General features: G+C 43.6%; 2 long non-coding RNA genes across 3 annotated transcripts; one reads left to right on the top strand and one right to left on the bottom strand.

Annotated features, from left to right (window-relative positions):
• Positions 1 to 568: 568 nt before the first annotated feature.
• Positions 569 to 3,401, bottom strand: LOC125387803 (uncharacterized). 2 transcript variants are annotated; one of them, XR_015004338.2, is made up of 4 exons: positions 3,197 to 3,401; positions 2,904 to 3,009; positions 1,926 to 2,064; positions 569 to 1,807 (listed from the first exon to the last, which is right to left on the bottom strand). It is a non-coding gene; the product is annotated as an uncharacterized LOC125387803 (long non-coding RNA). The 2 variants fall into 2 exon arrangements; XR_007228007.3 differs by having other exon boundaries at positions 569 to 2,064.
• A 5,560-nt stretch (positions 3,402 to 8,961) lies between these two features.
• On the top strand, positions 8,962 to 13,985 carry LOC125388013 (uncharacterized). Its single transcript, XR_007228079.3, has 2 exons — positions 8,962 to 9,052; positions 13,718 to 13,985. It is a non-coding gene; the product is annotated as an uncharacterized LOC125388013 (long non-coding RNA).
• The last annotated feature ends 212 nt before the right edge of the window (positions 13,986 to 14,197 follow it).

The following is a 14,197-nucleotide window of genomic DNA, read 5'->3' as shown; positions in this document are numbered from 1 at the left end:
GTAAATGTACATGCAAGTAACCTTTTACAGACTGAACAAGTTATATTTAGGAATATATGTATATACATAAAAGCATGTAGTAACAATAAGTGAAAAAAGGTCATTTATCTAAAAGAGAGCAAGGGGGTATATGGGATTGTTTGGAAAGAGGAAAGGGAAGGGGGGAATGATGTGATTACATTATAAACTCAAAAATAAATGATTTAATTTTTAAAAAGATGCTAATTGTAATCCCCAGGACAACCTCCAAAAACTAATCCAACTGAAAACCTAATAAAACTATATACATGTGCTGGGCAGTAGAAGTGCATGCCTTTAATCCCATTACTCAGGGAGACAGAGGTGGGTGGATCTCTGTGAATTCAAGGCAACTCTGGTGTACAGAGCGAGTTCAAGAACTGCCAGGGACACAAAGTGAAATCTTGTCTCAATAACAAAAACAAAAACCATGCAAAGCGGGACAATAATTCAGGGTCCCAGGTGCAGCATTTGTCTAGCATCTCTGAGGCCCTGGGTTCAGTCCCCAGATCGCAAAAGGACAAAACAAACAAGCAAGAACCGTAATCAAATTAAAAGCAATTTAATTTTAGTAGAAAGATTGTCTTGTGCAGTTGTCTCTTCCGTGATAAGAAGAGTTACAAATGTTGCATTTACAGTCACCTCTACACTAATGGATCAGCCTTTACTCTGTGCATCGTAAATCTAATGTAAAATAAAGTTTCTCAAATATTGAAATTCTACCTGCTTTACTTCCATTTTTCAGTCTACTTTTCCATTTTCAGTAGTTTTTGTACAATAATTATCTAAAGCCAAGTGACTTAGTGGAAGGCCTAATGGGCTTTTATCAGAAGCCTTAGTATCCACTAATGGCTTTTAGCCCAAAGACTGGTTCTGTAATCCGGATTAAGCCACCGAGTGGCTGTCCAGGCTTCAGCTGCCTTGCCTCACTTGGGGAGAAAACGCATCTGGCAGTGATTGACTGATTTCCTGTGTCGCTTCCCAGGCTCACCGCAGGCAGGCCCGAGAGGCTTTTGTAATTTTAGTCTTGGTAAGATTACGTTCCAAAAGAAGGTCAAAAGCCTTATAATATTGTCAACTCCTAATCCAACAACAAAGATAAAAGTAATTATGATTAAATAAAAAAAAATTGAAAGCTACTTCAGAAGATTCACTGCTGTTTGCAATATGCTATAATAAAAAAAAATCCTTCATCTCTCAAATTGCTTTCGGGGTACGTTTCCATGAAAAAAAAAAATACAACTCAAAGAAATCTTTACTGATTGCTCAACAATAGAATAAATACCCAGTCCTAGGTGAATTCGTTTTAAAATACAGAGTTTTTTCACAGGGTTAAGACTAGATGATTCTCCAAAAACAGATGCAGTCTCTTGTCTTAATCTCCATTTCACTGGGTCTAAAGTTGACTTTTCCTATCAGGTTCTAGGTTTTGGGAGACAAGCCCTGGTGATGCAATACAGCCCAGGATAGTTGTAAACTCTCAGGGCTCCTGCATCAGCTTCTTGGATGATTTTTAATGGGCCAGATATTGACTTAGAAGGGATAGGGCCGATATCATTTAGGGCCTGCAACCCAGTGATCTAGAGGTCTGCTTCAGGACCAGCAGTGCAATTAGTGGGCGAGCATTTACACACACCTAATGCTCAACGGCGTGGCTCTGAGCCCCAGTAAAGAAGAAATAAAAACCTCTTGTGTGCTGGTAGGGGGTGATGGCCTTGTCACTCCAGCATGCAGGTGACTCAGGCAGAAGGGCTGATTGCAGAGCAAGGTCTAGGCAGCAGTGAGGTTCCTACCACAACAAACAGAAACTAAAGTAAGAAGCATAGAAAGAGGGAGGAAGGTGGAAGGAAGAGGTGGGGGAGAGAGAAGAAGAGGGACTCTTAGAATTTTAGAGGGGACACCATCACCATTCCAGAAGTTGGTGGTTCATTATTCAGAGCTGAACTTTTTGGCCTTTTACTCCTGTTCAGGTTGGAAGCATGGTCCAGACTGAGGCGTTTTTGTCTGTTTTTTATTTTTTTTTCTCTTCTGAGGCCAACGTGTTCCCTAAACATTAATGAAAGAGCATGCTTAACAGATGACCTGGTTAGCACATAGACATAATTCAACTACTATGAAGTGAATCCCGTTCTGAAAAGCTCACATTGTCCTGCTCAGTCTTGGCGAAATGCAGCTAGCTAGACTGATAGACAGCAATCTCTGCAAGAATTTTTATTTACTTATTTGGTTTTTCGAAACAGCCCTGGAACTCGCTTCATAGACCAGGCTGGCCTCGAACTCACAGAGATCCACCTGACTCTGTCTCCCCAGTGCTGGGATTAAAGGTGTGCGCCACCACCGCCCGGGCTGACAGCAATCTTAACCACTGCAGAACTTTCCATATGTACGCCGGGGGTCTAGCTCAGTGGCAGAGTGCTTGCCTAGCAATCAATGTTCATATGATCCTATTTTCTCAGTGGTCGGCTAGCCTTCTCTCTGCTAGCTACCCAAAACATCTCTTTTAACCAAAGGGGAGGAAGGGATGCTCCTTCACACTTGGAAGCAGTTTCCTACAGGAGTCTTGCTTTCTTAAGCTAAAGCAAACAGTCCTTTCACTCGTGGTCTGAAATCTTACTAGCAAACAAAACTGCATAGGTCTTTTTCATTGTCCCGCTTGTACTCAGAGAGACACAGTAAGCCTAGCTTCAATAAACAGACCAAATTCATGCGCTCGATATTCCCACGGACTTCAAGATCTGAGGAAGACATATTTAAGAAAAAAATCACCCGAATCCCTAACCTGTGTGGGTTTTTTTTTTTTTTAAGAGGCAGCTTTCAGTGCCTCTTAAAATCTTTTCATAGTAGTGAAGTAAGTACAACCCAATCTGCAAAACGATTAAACTTACAGAAGATTTTAGGAGGAGGACAGTTGCTTTTCCCCAATTGGCCTGTTTTCGAGGGGTGGAGGGAGGACCGGCTCCAACCAGAGATTAGTGATGTGCAAACAGGAGCCTATAAAGGGAGCTGGTTAGTTTATTCTAGCTCTTACATTCTAATTCACCAAATGAGCTTCTTTGCAGACAGCCCATCAGCCGGGCTCTACAATTCCTTTCTAAACAGAGCAGAAAGCAGAAAGCTCCCCGGCAGCCTCAGTTGACTCAGGCCCTCCCCTTCCTCCTCCGCCCCTCCCCGGCCTTACACAACATTCCTCCGCGGGACAGGACGGAAAGTCTTTCTAAAGGACTGGGTGCTGTTTACAGGATCAGGCTGCTGGCCCCGGGGGTGGCTGGAGTCAAATGTAAACCTGGCGTTTATCGTTTATCGCTGGCAGTCAAACCCGTTGTGCAACCGGGAGCAGTGGGCACTGTGTGAAAGGTTGCTTAGGCAGGCAGCAAGCCCCAGGTTCAGGATTACTCAGTTTTTCACACTAGGCTGTATGTGTGACCAAGATACTGGAGGTCACCGGTGATGGAAAGGCCAGCTGGCCAATGGGGAATCAGGAAGAGGGGAACTCGTTCTAGGCAAACACTGGGGCGCAGGGCAGATCGTGTGAGAGAAAGTGGTTTTGTGGCCTTTATTGTTTCCCATGAAAACTTTCTCCTGCACGAGGTCAGTGTAATTTCTGGGCATATTGGTTTATTGGGAACTAAAACATGCTTTATTCTTTTTTCTTTGTTGAGACAACATCTCCTGTAGCCCAAGGTGGGCTCATTGTGTTCAGGGGAACTGAGAATGATCTTGAACCCTTGATCTTGCCTCCACCTCTCTTACTAACGTGTTCCGACGTACCCAGATAACAGTCTATTTTCTTTTGGTAATGAAATGCTTAATTGTTAAAATTAAACCAAGTGCATCCCAACACGGTGAGACTGAGACAGACCTGTGAATTCGAAGCCAGCCTGGGGCTACACAGTACAACTCTCTCTAAAAGACAAATACCTAAACAAAACAACAACAGGAGGAAATTTCTGTATTGTAGAAAATTAGTAAAATAAAGCATGGGAGGATTTATAATCCATTTTACTAAGAGCTAGCTAATCATTGAGGTCATCGTGTGCTTGTACGTTTTGGTCTCATGAGTTTCAATAACCTATAATCTTTTTCTCCTTAGCCATATTTGAAGCAATTAAACAATGTTCCATTTGTCATATTTCACTTTAATTATTCCCACAAATAGACTGCTTTCATTATTTTTGTTTGTTTGTTTTGTTTTGTTGTTTTTGGTTTTTTGAAACAAGGTTTTTTTTATGTAACAGCTCTGGCTGTCCTGGAAATCACTTTGTAGATCAGGCTGGCCTTGAGCTCTCAAAGATCCATCTGCCTCTGCTGGGATTAAAAGCGTGCGCCACCATACCTGGCTCCATTCTATTTTTTATACATAACACCAAAATGAACATAATTGAAATAAAGCTTCCTACGAAACATATATAAAGTAAATATGTGGGGACATATTTGCTTGACAGTGACTGTTTATAATCCCGTGCTGCACAGGAGGGGGTGGAGGCAGGAGGATCATCAGAAAGGAGTTCCAGGCTAGCCATGGCTTTATAGCAATTTTGAGGTCAGTCAGAGCAACATGAGACCCCCCAACTCAAAGAACAGACAAATAAAAAAGCATATAGGAGTATTTCAAAGAACAGCTGAGTGATCCTACCGGACTCACAAATAAAACATTGCCTGCGACTTAGAAGCCCACTGGGTTGCTTTCCCCGTACACATCCTGTTTTCTTCCTCCACACCACGAACTGAGAGCCTAAATGTTTAGTTACTGCATAAATGTTTTAGTTTCCCTTAAATTAGAATATGCCAGGGATGGAGAGAAGGCTGGAGGTTAAGAATGGATAGTACAGCTGGGTGGTGGTTAATCCCAGCACTTGGGAGGCAAAGGCAGGCAGATCTCTGTGAGTTCGAGGTCAGCCTGGTCTACAGAGCGAGTACCAGGACAGCTAGGGCTATACAGAGAAACCCTGTCTCGAAAAACCAAAAAAGGGGGGGGGTCTACTTGAATTCTGTTCCCAGCATCCACACTGAACAGCTCACAACTGCCCTTAACTCTGTTCCAGGGTGTGGAGGTTTGAATGAAAATGTGACCCACCATGGGCGTGTTCCTGTTAGGAGGTGTGGCCTTGTTGCAGTAGGTGTGGTTTTGAGGAAGCCTGTCAGTGGGGTAGGGGTGTGGGGGGGGGCGGGGTGGACTTTGAGGTTTCAGACGCTCAAGCTAGGCCCAGTGTGTCTCAGTCTCTTCCTGTTGTCTGTGGATACAGATGTAGAACTTTCAACTTCTCCAGCACCATGTCTGCCTGCATTCCGCCATGCTTCCCATCATGATGATGATGGACCAAACCTCAGAGCTATAAGCCAACCCCAATTAAATGTTTTCCTTCCTAAGATTTGCCATGGTATGGTGTCTCTTCATAGCAGTAGAAATCCTGGTGAAGACACAGGGGCTCTAACTCGCTCTTAGGGCTTTCGCAGGTACCTACACTCATGTGCACAAACACCTATTTATAATTAAAACTAAGTCTAGAAAAAATGATTTGATAGTGTTGGTCAGTGACTTGCATGTTTGGTGAGCTGGTTCTCTGATGTTTGTGGAAAGCATTGGCTTGTTTCTACTCCAAACCTTATCAGGCTAGAGACACCCACGTAGGCAGGGGCCCACAGCGGGGAGCCACTGTCTAGTCTGGAAGTGTGCTCTGGAGTGGCAGTCCCTAGCCCAAAAGTAGTAGAGCTTTGAGAAGCTGTAGCCTAGAATGGTATCCAGTTTGATCTGGTTTTCCTGGGCAAGGTCACTGGCTGGTTTTGTGGGTCAACTTGACACAAGCTAGAGTCCTCAGAGGAAGGAGCCTTGGTTGAGGAAATGCCTCCATGTATTTCCTGTAATACTGGAAGGCATTTATTTTCTCATTTAGTGATCAATGGGAGAAAGCCCAGCCCATGGTGAGCAGTGCCACCCCTGGGCTGCTGATCCTGGGTTCTATGAGAAAACAGGTTGAGCAAGCCATAGAGAGCAAGCCAGTAAGCAGCTCCCCTCCATGGCCTCTGCATCAGCTCCTGTCTCCAGGTTCCTACCCTGTTTGAGTTCCTGTTCGGATTTCTTTCAGTGATGAAAAGCAATGCTGAAATATAAGCCAAATAAGCCCTTTTCTCCACAACTTATACTTTGGTCATGGTCCTTTGTCGGAGCAATAGGAACCCTAACTAAGACAATAACTCTCTTCATCTCTGGTTTCCTCTGCCAGCCCCATTATTTGGTTTTAGTTTCTAATTTGTACATTGTTGTTTGGTTAATTTTTGTTGTTATTTTGGTTTTTTGAGATAGGGTTTTTCTGTGTAGCCCCGGCTGTCCTGGAACTCACTCTGTAGACCAGGCTGGCCTGGAACTCACTCTGTAGACCAGGCTGGCCTTGAACTCACAGAGATCCGCCTGCCTCTGTCTCTCAAGTGCTGGCATTAAAGGTGTGTGCCCACCACTGGCCTAATTATCTTCATCTTTATGCACTCCAGGAGTCAGGTTGGTCAGATTGATCGATCTTGGCTCCAACAATGTAGAAGCTAAACCATGTTAAAAATAGCCCAGTCAGCACCTGGCACACTGCCAGCACTTGGGAGGATGCCGTAGGATGATTAAGAGTCTGAAGCCAACGGCCGGCAAGATGTCTTAGTGGGTGAAAATGCTTACCATGCCAAACTTGACAACTTCATTCAGTCCCTCAATTTAGAGTCAAAGGAAGGAAACAACTTCCAGAAGTTGTCCTCTGACCTCACACACATGCTGAGGCATGTATGTATCCCCCCTAGCACAGTCATTAACAATAATAGCAGCAATAAAATGGGGGGTGGTGGTGCATGCTTTTAATCCCGGCACTTGGGAGGCAGAGACAGACAAATCTCTGAGTTCAAGACCAGCCTGGTCTACAGATAGAGTTCCAGGACAGTCAGGGCTACACAGAGAAACAGTCTCAAGGCAAAACAAAACAAAACAAAATCTGCCAGAAAACCAACCAAAATAAAAAATAAAAGCAATAATAAGTAAAATAAAATGTTAAAAGATTTTGCTTGGTGGTGAATGCTTTCAATCATAGCACTTGGGAGGCAGAGGCAGGCGGATCTCTACGAGTTCCAGGCCAACCAAGGCTACATAATGAGAACCTGTTTCAAAAATAAAATAAAAATGTAAATCAACAAAAATAAGAGGTGTAAGTTAGTCTGGGTTGTATACACAATGTTTCAAACCATAACAAAACAAGCAAACAACAACAATAGTAACTGAGCTGGGGCATAACTCAGCGTTAAGATGCATGCTTAGCACATTCAAAGCTCTCTCTTCAATATCTAACATCCAAAATACTTAGCAGCAAAAATACTGACTGGACAGTGATGGAGCCAGGAACGGGGCTGGCTTTCAGGTCACGTGGGAGGACCCACTAAGGAGTGGTTTCTATCAGCTGCAGCAGCAGTGTGTATGAAGAGAGTGAATTAAGAGATTTCCCGCGCCTCTCTGGATAACTACTCAGTCCCATTCTTTGGGTTTGGAACTCGGGAATCCACAGCTTGGTAAGCACCACAGAAAATTTCCCAACACTGTTGTGGGATAGTTGTACACTGTGTGAAGATGTTTTGTTGATGGCTGAACGGCTGGGCGGTGCTGGCGCACACCTTCAATCCCAGCACGCAGGGAGGCAGAGGCAGATGGATCTCTGTGAGTTTGAGGCCAGCCTGGTCTACACAGGGGAGGAGGAAGCAGTGATTGATAGCCTTTGCACACTCTGGTCAATCCTTCACAAACACTTATACATGGTCAAGAGGAAGACCTTGCCACGTCTCTGAGCCTCACCCAGGGAAGGTGAGTCTGAGGCCCTGGGATCCTTGACATGCCTGTGACCGTGTCAGCACAGGACACATTCACCCAGGGCTTCCTTCTTAGGGCACTGTGTACTTAGCAGTGAGGCTGGGTAGCAGCCACTTAAGATTCCTCTGCACACAGCCCACTGTGCTCTGTTTGGCTGGCAGGGAACGGGAAAACCCAGTTTTCCAATATGATTTTAAAACATTAATATCTGAGGGAAAACTATACTTCAGGAAGTTCTGAGACCCACCTTAATTATTTTAATTTAGTGGCAGATCCTCATTGACTCATTGACTTTTTGATCAAAAGCAAAAATTAGATGCAAGATGGCTGCCACCTGGAAGCACAAGTTAAAGCTGAATTTCAGGACTGTGTCTTCCGTTCCTGGAGTTTTCTGCTGTTCTCTTTGTTTTGGTGCTGGGTCTCTGGGCCTTGTGTAACCTCAGCGTGCACTCCGTCTAGGACAAGAACCATCCCCAGATCTGTGCTTCTCAGTTTTTGACTTGTGCTCTTCTCTGTGACCTTGATATCTGAAATTCTTTTGCATCTAACCATTGCCCTGCATAACACGGATTACATAATAATTATCTCCGCATCGGGAGTCAGGAAGCTGACGGGCACTTCTAAAGGAAGGGAAGTGGGGGAAATAAGGGGTTGAAAAGCTAGAAGATAAGAGGTGTATAAATAAAATAAAAATAGGAAGCCAAGTCAGAAAAATGATCATTAGCAGCCTGGGAGACACTGCCCTTGTTCAGACTCACCTATGGCTAGTGAAGTTTGGGAGACAGATCAGGAAACAACCCTCTGAAACTGAACCTGAGGTGTAGCAAGCTTGCTGCCTACTGCCTGCCGTGGGGAAGGCATTTTCTCTAGCGGACCCTCAGATGCTCTGAAACAGTTATTGCTGAAGCTAGATCCTAGCCTACATCTTGCTGACATTGTTTTCTACCTTCTTCCATCTCGTCTTTCAACTCATGCTATCAGAAATGTATCGTGTTTAAAGAACCAGCAATGATGAGTAAGGATATTTTTATACATTTCAATAATGAACATGTTCACAATCTCCTAAACAATGGATAATGTTGTCAGGCGTGTTGACTCATGTTTTTAATCTCAGCACTTGGGCGGCAGAGGCAAGAGGAGCTCTGTAAATTTAAAACCAGGCTGGTTCTACATCGTTAGTTCCAGGACAGCCGGAGCTGTATGGTAAGACCCTATCTTGAAAATTTTTGTTTTTTTGAATAATATTTAATCCAGAGAAAATTTGAGAAGATTAATTAATTGGCAAAATGTCAAATACTTCACAAATATATTAGAAACATTTTATTGAAGTGACCATGAATAATGGGAAAAAATCAAAGAACAAACAATATTACTATTAAAATAAATAATGTTTTCAATAAAAATTGCATGTTCAAGTTCTTTAGTGAATTGTTGTTGATCAATGTGTTGAGTTCATTTCTTTCTTTAGAATGTGGGAAAATATCAGATTAATCTAAAAAATATTTATGGAGAAAAACTTCAAAGATATGGCAAAACCCCTTTTATTTTGTGCAAGTAATACAGACAAATAATCAATAAGCAGTAATAAGAATGGGGTAGGGGGATGGCTTAGTTAGTAAAGTGCATGCCTTGCTAGCACCAGGAGTCTGATCCATAGACCCCAGGGGCATGGTGGTATAAAGTTGTAATCCAACACAGGGGAGGTGGAGTCAAGAGATTCCCTGGGACTCACTGCCAGCCAGTCTGCCGTAATCAGTGAGTTCCAGGCTCAGTGAAAACACTTTTCCTAAAAGAAAAAGGGAAAGAGGAGAAAAATAAAAGGAAAAAAAAAGAATAACACCTTACGTTGGTCTTTGGTTTCCACACATGCATATATATGCATGTACACACATACATACACACATACATATACAGTCATATATACACATCCATCCACATGCATACACACATACACATATATACATTCACAGATGCACACATGCCCATCCACACAAACATGCAACACACACTTATTTACACAAATGCGTGCACACACATATGTACATATACACATATATCTACATGTACCTACTCACACACATACTATATTGGTCAGGGTTCTCTGGAGTAAGAACTTATAGAAGGAATATCTCTATATATGTACAGAAAGGGGATTTAATGGACTGACTTACAGACTGCAGTCCAGCTAATCCCACGATGGCCGCCTACGAACAGAAGGTCCAAGAATCCAGTAGTTGTTTGGTCCCTGAGTCTGGATGACTCGGCTGGTCTCCAGTATACACTGGAGTCCTGAAGAAGCAGGCTCTAATGCTAGGGAAGGAATGGACCAGCTAGCAAGGTGAGAGCAAGCAGGCAAAGAAAGAAACTTCCCTCTCTCATGTCCTTGTCTAGGCTGCCAGCAGAAGGTGTAGCCCAGATTAGAAGTGAGTCTTCCCATCTCAATAAATAAATAAATAAATAAATAAATAAAAGATCTGGATTTCTGGATTAAATGTATGCTTCCCCATCTCAAATACCCAGATTAGAACTCAACTATCCAGATTAAAAGTGAATCTTCCCTTGCCAGGTGGTGGTAACACACGCCTTTAATCCAAGCACTTGGGAGGCAGAGGCCAGCCTGGTCTACAGAGCTAGTTTCAGGACCGCCAAGACTACACAAAGAAATCCCATCTTGAAAAAGAAAAAATAATTAATTAATTAAAATTAAATTAAAAATAAATAAAAGATAAAAGGAGAATCTTCCCACTACAAATGATTTAATTAAGCAAAAATCCCTCACAGTTATACTCAGTCATTGTTTTAATTTTAGTTAATTCCAGATGTGATCAAGTTGACAACCCAACCAGGAATAGCTATCATACACACAGACATACATAAATACACACACACACATATACATACAAATCCACATGCATGCACACATATGAAAATACACATATCCAAATACATACACACATATACATACACACACTCACTTATACAGGCATGCACATACACACATGTACAAATATACATACACACATACATACACACACATATCCACCCCCACACATGTATCCATTCACAGTCACACACACATACACACACACACACACAAAAGTGGATGGGGAAGAGACCTGAGACGTAATAATTTAGGGGTTAGAGAATTAAGAGCAGCCTGGGGGGAGGTAAACACTATAATCTTAACACTCTAGAGCAGTGGTTCTCAATCTTCCTAATCCTCCAACCCTTTAACACAGCTCCTCATGTTGTGATGACCCCCAACCATAAAATAATTTTTGTTGCTACTTCATAACTGCAATTTTGCTACTGTTATATATCATATATCATATATGATATACAGGAAATCTGATATGCGACCCTGAAAGGGTCGAGGCCCACAGGTTGATAACCAGTGCTCCTGAGGATGGCAGAAAGCCGTCACTAGTTTGGAGGTGGGTACGGTGGCTCCATAGGCTCAATCACCAGGGAGGTGTGGCCTTGTTGGAGGAAGCGCATCACTGGGGGTGGGCCTTGAGGTCCAGGGGCTCTCATCCTGCTCCCTACAAAGCCAGACAGAGAACTCTCAGCTGTAGGGTCTGCCTGGAAACTGTCATGCTCCCTGCAGCCTCTGAAACTGTCAGCAAGCCCCAACTAAACGCTTTCATTTTCTAAGAGCTGCCATGGTTTGGTGTCACACGCAGTTGGCAGGCAGAGGCAGGGGAGTCTCTGAGTTCAAGGACAGCCTGATCTATGTGAGTTCCAGGACTGTCCGGGTTATACAAGAAAAAACCTTGTCTTGAAACCCTCCCCACAAAAAAGACTGGTGTCAAAGGATAGTGTGTGTTAACTTTCGTAGAACATGCCATTCAAATCATTTCCTTGTAAGGCTTTTGCATTTGGCTTTCTAGGAAACCTTGCTTCTCAGAAGCAAAACCTTGATACTGAAATTAAAAGCTGTGCTCATAGATTAAGGCTTTCTGGGGTAGAGGGGGGAGAAGGTGGGGCAATGAAACCCTTGCCTGAAGCTTCACTTGCGCCATCCACACATGTGTGGAACAGGCACGCAGTCCACTGGGAAAGGGCACGGGATACACAAAGGCACAGGCTTCCTTAAGAGTCTCCCAAGCTGACTCAGTTCTGAAGCTGAAGCTGACCCTTAACATTAAGGGTTTTCCCTTTTCCTGCTCCTCCTCTTCTTCCTTCTTTGATATTGGGTCTCATTTAACCCAGGCTGGTCTTAAACTATATTTCAAAAAAAGTTATTTATTTATTTTATGCACATCAGTGTTTTGTCTGCATGTACACCTGTATGAAGGTGGCAGATCCCCTGGAGCTGTAGTTCCAGACAGTTGTGAGCTGCCATGTGGATGCTGGGAATTGAATCCAGGTCCTCTGGAAGAGCAGCCAGTGTTCTTACCTGCTGAGCCATCACTCCTGGCCCTGATCTTAAACTCTATATAGTTGGGGATGACCTTGAACTTCTTTTTCTCCCATCTCTTTCTCCCAAGTGCTGATATCACAGGTCCCCCACTGTACTGGAATTAAATCTCATGAATATTTCTATCCATTGAAGACAAACTTAAAGAATTATTATGTTATTATTGTTATTATTATTATTATTATTGATTTTCAAGACAGAGTTTCTCTACATAATCTTGGCTGTCCTGGAACTCATTCTGTAGACCAGGGTGGCCTTGAACTCACAGAGATCTGCTGGCCTCTGCCTCCTGAGGGCTGAGATTAAAGGAACGGGCCACCACTGTCCCAATATAATTTTATTGTTTCTGCATTTACCTTTTAAAGCAGAATGTATTTTATTGTCTCTGGAACTTATTCATTTAAAGCAGAATGGCTTGACTACTACATTTCCATCCACAAGACTCACTCACTGACTTAGTGCTCCGCCAGCTCTACAAGACCAGTCATCGTGGCATACGTCTTGAATCCCAGCACTCGGGAGGCAGAGGCAGGCAGATCTCTGTGAGTTCAAAGCCAGTCTAGTTTACAGAGAAAATCCCAGGCCAGCCTTGGCCAAACAGTGAGAACTGATCTTGAATAAACCAAAACTAAGCCAAAGCACTAACAGAAACTTCTGGCCTGTTGTTCAATACTCTACTTTGGGGGAAGCGCCCTGTGGAGAATTGCCCCCACCAAACCGTTTCGACTTCAGGAACTCACTTCTAGAAGACTGGCACATGCAGAATTGACCACAAGGGATGAAAAGCATTTCATTTAGAACAGCCTACATCACCTGTGGGTGTGACGCCTTGTGGGGTCAAATGACCCTCTCACAGGGGTTTGATATCGGATATCCTGTAAATATCAAATATTTACATTACATAATATGATAATATTATATTATCATAATAGTAGCAAAATTACAGTAGCAACAAAAATACTTTTATGGCTGGCGTCACCATAACCTGAGGAACTGCATTAAAGGGTTGCAGCATTACGTCCACTCCAGAGTGCTGAGAGTTTATACCTGGTTTATGAGATACTGGGGATGGAGCATTAGGGCTTCATGCATGCTGGACAAATACTCTGTCAACTGAGCTACATTCCCCATCAAAATAACTCCATTCTGTAATGGTAGATGTGTAACACTACACATTTTCCTCTTTAATTGTTAGTTCTGTATTTGTAACCATGTATACATGATTGTGTATGAATGTGCCCCGGGAGGGTCGGGGTCTCAGACATCCTGGACCTGGAGTTACCCACAGTTGTGGGCTGCTGGATGTGGATGCTGGGAACCGAGCTGGGTTCACGCTCCTAACACTGGACCCTTTCTCTTGTCCTTTGTGTTTGTTTTTGAGACGGGGTCTAACTGTATAACTCAGGCTAACCTGCAAAGACTTTCCGTGATTTTTCTTCCCACCACAGCCTTCCACATGCTGGGACTAACAGATGCACGCCACCAAGCTTGGCATGGCTTGTGCCTGCAGTGGCGGCTCTGGGAGGCAGGAAAGACACCGACGGTTCAGCTGGCAAAGCACTTGTTGACAAGTCTCGCCACCTGAACTCCATCCCCTGACCCTACCAGCCCCTTGAAGCTGTCTTCTGACTCCTGTGATTGGTTAGTTTTTACCCTTTGGCTCTTTGGGGGCCTGCCACCCAGCTCCCCAAATAAACATGCTGAGGCTTATTGTTTTCTTTTTTGTTGTTGTTGTTTTTTCGAGACAGGGTTTCTCTGTAGCTTTGGTGCCTGTCCTGGAGCTAGCTCTTGTCGACCAGGCTGGCCTCAAACTCACAGATGCCTCCTGAGTGCTGGGATTAAAGGTGTGCGCCACCACTGCCCGGCTGCAAAATAAAATTTAAAAGATAGAGACAGGAGAGAGAGAGAGAGAGAGAGAGAGAGAGAGA

The sequence above is a fragment of the Myodes glareolus genome, chromosome 11, assembly GCF_982192425.1.
Source record: "Myodes glareolus chromosome 11, mMyoGla1.1, whole genome shotgun sequence".
NCBI classification, from domain to species: Eukaryota; Metazoa; Chordata; class Mammalia; order Rodentia; family Cricetidae; genus Myodes; species Myodes glareolus.
Note: the sequence above shows the minus strand (reverse complement) of the source record. Positions and strands in the feature narration are given on the sequence as shown.